Below are 7,209 nucleotides of genomic sequence, written 5' to 3'. Positions count from 1 at the left end.
AGAATTCTAATGGCTTCTTCATGTGTGAGTAGTGACAGCTTATTACAACAAAATTTGCACTCCAATTACATCAACTACTGGTTCCAAACAAAAATGCCTCAACTATTGTTCTGCCTTTTTGAAATGTTAAAAAATGTTTAAATGTATGTAGTTTTAATTTTTCCTATTTTGCACTTTCGTATTTTCTGTCGTTGTAGCGGTACTCGTTACGTTCCTCCCGTACACATCGTTATCTCAACCGGTATGAACTATTTTAATGCACATTCATTACCTTTATTAATTGTTTTTCATGGAATTGCTTTAATACCCAACTTAGTATGATGTTCAATAAATGACATATTTTGCATTGTTGTTATGTTGGTATTTGTGTTTTTCATGTCTCTCCTACCAAAAGAATTAATGGTTGTACTTGACATGAGGTTATAATTTTGCATATATTACAAACAAATACTTGCATTGTCATATTATCAATTTCTTAACTATTCAACATGGATGATCCGAAAAACACGACCCATGATCGTGAAATTTGGGGTAATGGCGTGGAGGAGGTTTTTGCTGACATGTTGTACCAGGATGCCCATCATGGTAGATTAAGGGCTGGAAAGATTACGAATAGAGATCATATAGAATATGCTGAGCGGCTCATCACTATTGGTGTAAAGATGCTTGACACGAACTAGATTCGGGCCAAACTCCAGAGGTTGAAGGGCCTACAACGTCTTTTCACCGATCTAATGAGCCGAACAGGTATGGGTTGAGACCCTGACATAAAGACGATAGTGGCGAGCAACAATTGCTGGGAAAATGCCCTTAGGGTAAACTAAGCATCTTTATTTCAGCAAATAGAATGTAGTCTTTTCATTACTATGTTTATTATTGACGTGTATATTATGGAAATGTTAGGTCAAATCGAAATGGGGAAAGTTTCATACCTTCGGTGACCCAAAGTACGAGGAGTTGTGCACCATATTCGGTGCTTTTGTTGCATCCGATACTTTGCAACACGCGTCAACACAAATATTCCCAGTGATTCGGAGTTGCGACATCGACACCCCACATTGGGCAATCGACAGGGATCACACATTGAGATTGATGACATGGATGAGTTGATGAGGATGGGGTTATATGACACGATGACATCGCGCATTTAGTTAAACTTTTTGTTTTAAAAATATAATGTTGGAATATCGGGTACTTGATTTCTAATGTTTTTCTGACAACAGTATAGTAGAATGTGGTAGAGCATGGATGATGAGAATCGGTCAGCGAGAACTTCGTCGATGGATGTGAACCTCGTTGTCGAGATTATCTTCTCTGATGGGGGTACAAGTGATAGTAGTGAGACTTTATACAAGAGACGATTGAGATCATGAACCTTATTGGGAATGTCCATCATCAACAGGGACTGAATCTTAGACTGCCACAACATAATATCGGCTCGCGGGAATATCAATATATTTTGAAAGTTTTGGATGGAAATCCAACGAATTGTCAGGAGTTATTCCAAATGGAGCTCGAGGCATTCCGCGCATTATGCACCTTGTTATGGAACAATGGTTTTTTTTAAGGGATTCTAGATGAGGGCTAACCATTGAGGAACAAGTAGGCATATTCAGTTTGGTAGTGGCGAAAGGACATATTGTTGGCTAACTAGTGTTTCAAATACCATACCGTACCGGCTGGTACGGTTGCGTATTTGCAGTATCGGCCATTGGGCCGATACATGTATTATATATATATATATTTCGTATCGGCCCAAATACCGGCCGTACCGGCCTGTATTTCGGCCTTTAATTTTTTTTTTCAAACTACAAACTCATTTTTTAACCATCAATTCAGACTAAACTATTTATAATTTATATATATGTATTTATATATAATTTATTCATATATAGACTATTATTTTGGAATATAATTTTTATATATTTATATATATAATTTATTCATATATCAACTATCTCGAAACGGTACACGAAACGGTACCGGTATTGAAATATTTCGTTCTAGTGCATTGACCGGTACGGCGTCCGATACGATATTCAAAACATTGGGGCCAACGGTCTCAACATTCAATAGAAACCATGAACCGACCCATAAGAAAAGACAAACAGGCCCTCTGCATGCTTGGGACGCATCTTATAGTCCCAACACACACTATTGGGGTGCATCCACACATCTCAGGCAACTCGCAAAATTATTCTTGGTTGCAATAAGTACTTCACCATACAAAATAAAGTATAAATATTGATTATGCAATAGTTTGGAATAAATTATTTATTTGAAGTTATGCATTCATAATCTACCAGCTTAAATGTCTGCAGCGAATTATTGGTGCAATTGATGGGACCATGATCAATATCGTCGATAGGTGTGAAGAAAAACAAACCGGTGAAATGATAAACCGAACTGGACTGAACCAAACCGGTGAGTTTGGTCCAGTATTAGATTTGATTTGGTCTAGTACCGATTTCATTTTTCTCAAAACCAGTCAGAATCGGTTTGGTTCTTATTTTTCTTTTTTTAACACAGGACCAGACCGGTTCATATATATATTTTAATATTTTATATTGTATAAAATATTTTTATATGATTTTTTATATTATATACAATATTTATATATTATATATAAATAATATATAAATAATCGTGTATTATGTGATAAATTAGTAATTAATATAATATTAAATTTTTAAATCCTATATTACTATAGTTTCTTTATTAATAGTTATATAAATACTATATCACTTTATTATAATAAATTATAAAATATAACTATATTATATATTATAATATATCACTATAGTCTACAATACAATTATAATATACTATAATATACTATATTATATATACTATATAATATACTGAAAAAACCGAACCGGAACCGATAAAACCAGAAATATTGGTTTAAGGGTGTAATCGGTACGGTATCGATTTTTCAAATCTTAAAAGTGGTATATACCGGTTCGGTTATAAAATATGTCCAAAACTGGACCAATTACACCCCTAGTTGTTGTACCTACTGAAGTACGTGAGGCATTTCACAATCGGCATGAGCGAGTTGTCCAAAACGTCTTCTGGGTATGTGACTTAGATATGAAATTCACATTTCTCTATACTTGGTGGGAGGGAACAATGCATGATGCTATAGTATTCATCGACGTATTAAGTTAAGCCCAAAACCAATTTCCATGGCTTGAGAATGGTAAACCTCTAATATTATTTAATTGTTTGTCTTCATATGTATTTTGTTATGTTTTTGGGAATGTTTGGTAAGTAACTGACTTTTTGGTTGAAATGGGTTAACATATTATTATTATCTAGTGGATTCATAGTTTTCATGTATTCGGGGATTTATGCCTGTATCCCAGATAAAGATATCATAGGAGTGACCGTCAAAGTCACTAGGGATTTAGGGGATATAAGGACTATTTTAATCATTATTACTCATGCATTCGTAACATAATAGACCGCACATTTGGGGTATTGAAATCCCGGTTTAAAATTTTAAGACCTATGCTTGAGTATTCAGTTGGGCAGCAAAGGCTCTTGATCCCCGTATGTTGTATGTTTCACAATTTTATTAGAATGATGACTTCGAACGACTTCTTGTACAACCATTATTGAGATGACGCTAAGTGGTCATGCCGTAAGTGACGCTATCGACACGTCATCTTGAGATGACCATGGAATCAACCCGTGCTATGACTACAATTAGGGATAAAATTGCCATTTCTATGTGGGCAGATAGGCGTGGTCATTGATAAATTTCTCATGATGACATGTATATAATAAATATTGTGGGTGTAAGGGTGTAGTTCTATTATTCAAATTTATTACCATTTCACAAGTACATTTTGAATTTATTGAAATTGATGTAATATTTCTCATCTAATAAACAACCGTCATTTAACATATTATGAAAATTATCTACACATTGAAAAAGAAAAAATATGTGTCTAGTCATGTTTGTGATTTTAAAAGCAAAAAGAGCCAAACAAAAATGGAATGTTCACTAGAGCCAAACTCGAGCGAAGTTTCGAGCTCACCATGCCATCTGTGTGAATCTCGCTCGAGCAAACATCTGCACTCGAGTCACAATCGAGCGAATATCGAGCAAACGTTGTCTAAGAGCACCAATCGATTTTTTGGGTTGGTAATTTATTAATTACTATAAGTTATAAATATATTTATAAATAAAAATAACCTTATAGACAAAATATATTTATAAATATATTTATAAGTTATAAATCGAGTGTATATTACTTATTTTTATACACTGAAACATTTGTAGCACATTTCTTTACAAATTAGCATCGCTAATTTTACAAGGTCTATAAGGAGATTTATTTTAATACATGATTGATCCATACGTAATTTTTATAATTAAATTATAAAATAAAGTGATTTTATACGAGACAGACAATAAAATAGATATATAGACAAAACATTTTCTTTGCTCTATGCCAAGTTGTTGAGAACATTATAGCCATACGATAGAATTTTGCCAAAACAAATATGAGTAATTTTCAATCATAAATGGCATACGGTGTTTGCATAAAGCAAGTTCAAAAGCTGGACAAAATGACTATTAGTACTTGAAAATATAAAATAATTTTAAACACACTATTTTTATAATTATATTTTTAACTATTTAATTATCTGTATATAAAAAATATTTTTATTTGATATTTTATAAAATAATTTAATTTTATAAAAATATTTTCTATCTTATAATATTATTATGAAATATATTATAAAAAATGAAATTTGGGTTGGTAATTTATAAGTTACTATTACTTATTTATAAATATATTTATAAATAAAATAAAATCATTACAAATTATATATTATAATTGGTGCGACTCAAGTCTATCAAATCTCTCAAAAAATTAAAATCATTTCATGTCACTTCTAAATCTAAACATATAAAATTTTCAAAAACTTTCATCTAATATTATTTCATCTCAGCAATTTTATTACTATTTACAAATAATCTCAATCTATTTCATCTTGTCTCATTATTCAAACCACCCTTAATTATCTATAAAATGCATGCTTTAAAAAAAAATGTCAAATAACACATCCACGTATGGATTGTGACAGTGAAAAATAAAGAATTTTGTTACTCATCATCTTCACACATCATACATCACATTTTTTTATTTTAATTTGTTTAAACTTATTAAATTTTTCTACTCATCATTCATATATCACATATTTTTTAAAAAAAAAATTTTTAAAAAATGTGGTGTAGAATTTTTCAAAAATAAATCAAAACGCAGTTTTTCAGTTTGGTGGGTCCTTTATCATTTATCATCATCTGTCATAACATTAATACTTCTTTTTTTTTGTTAAAAAAAAAAAGCATTTTCTCTCATAACGCTTTTTTTTTTTTTTAAAGCATTATCTGTCATAATGCTTCTTTTTCAGCTTTTGTTTTTTGTTTTTCACTGTCTTACTTTTTTTCGATTGGTTATTGTCAGTGTTTGCTTTTTCTTCCGGTAGTCGTATTTCCGACTTCTGTCACGCTTTATGATTTTTATTCAACTTATTTTATTTTATTTAATTATTATAGCTTTTTTGAATTTTAACATAAAATAAAATAAAATATTTATTTTTTTCAAATTAAAAAAAAATAATATGAAAAAAAATATTATAATAATCTTTATTCAATTTTAATTTTATTCTCAATTTATCTCATCTTGATAACAAATTAGGCAGATTCGATCGACAATGACACGGTGCAGATTACATTGAGGGCTTAAGCAATATTTGAAATTTTAATTTATTTTTATTATTTTTTAAATATTTTTTAATATCTTTTATTAATAGTTACTTTTTTAAAAATTAAGTAAAAAAATTAAAAAAAAAATTAGAAAAATAAAAAAAAATAAATAAATAAGTAGCAAGCCTACCATATCTTCTAAATGACTTCTAAAATAACTGTATGTGATGCGAGATTAGTACCCTATAGCTGGATGGCACGGAAATCTGGTCTCATTCCCCATGGAGCCCTGAATAACCTCTTCATGTTAGGGAAATGGTTTTCCTCAAAAGTACAATGGAACCCGATGGCCACGGGCGCATATCAGAATGTATATAGCAATAACTCAAAAGTTGTTTGGCTTGTGCAAAAAAAGAAAAAGTAGCGTATGGTCCGTCGATGCTTTATCTTTGTAAAAGAGCATTATTCTAGATTATTTTTCATTTTGTTTTTCAAGTATTATTTCCTTCAATCACATTTAGAATTTTAAATAATTTTTATGTAAATTCTTAATTTATAAAATCATTTAAAATTTATTATATTATTTGATATGATTAAGTATAAGAACTTTTAAAATAAAGCATTCACTACAAGCTGTGAATCACCTTCCAACTCCATTTTTACAAGACAAAGCACTGCTGCTCTCCTTAAAGCCAGATCTTCTGCTATACAGGACTTCTCGTGATTAGTTCTTAGAGTTTGTTAACGGCAGCAACGATATATTCCACGTACACAGAATTGCTTAGTGCTCAAGCATCAAAGCTAGCTAGCTGCACTTTTTACAGCACGTTCGTTCGATCTCAACCCTTGGTAATGCATGGATCAAGAAGAGGCATCCAGATCATTAGCTTAGTGCATAAGCTTTAAGAGCTTGCTTTACATTTTAGAGCATCATGTTCCATCTCATCTTGTCTCAAACTCAGCCTGCAGCTTGGTAATGGATCATGAATCGTGATTAAGCATCGAGATCGAGGTACGTAGGTGCTTCTAATTGTGTCCATCTCGATAACTTGCTTTGCTTCTCAAATTTATTGAAGTGATAACAGATTTAATACATCGGCCGAGTCCTAATTATTTAAATAAAATAAAACAAATCATATGCTTTTCTTCGATTGGGTGAAATGGGTTATAAATGTTTTTCTTGATTACTATAAAACTCTTAAGGTTTTTTTTTTCCCTATATATCGTTGCCTCAGTTCAGTTCCCATCGGTAAATTACATGGATTTGTGTGTACAATTAAATCCGTGTTTTCAGAGATCATGAACTTCTACCGACCTTGAGGAGAGTCTAATTTGTTGGATGCTTCAAAGATATCAGGCTTCACCCATGCAATACCATTCCATCTAGTTTGCCAATAAATAGGCGCTAGATAAGTTTTTTCTATAACATCCGTCGCTTTGTTGAGCGACATCAAAAGTTAAATTTATATAGTATGTACTTAATT

The sequence above is a fragment of the Juglans regia genome, chromosome 8 (assembly GCF_001411555.2).
Source record: "Juglans regia cultivar Chandler chromosome 8, Walnut 2.0, whole genome shotgun sequence".
Classification (NCBI taxonomy): Eukaryota; Viridiplantae; Streptophyta; class Magnoliopsida; order Fagales; family Juglandaceae; genus Juglans; species Juglans regia.
This window is presented reverse-complemented; position numbering follows the sequence as displayed.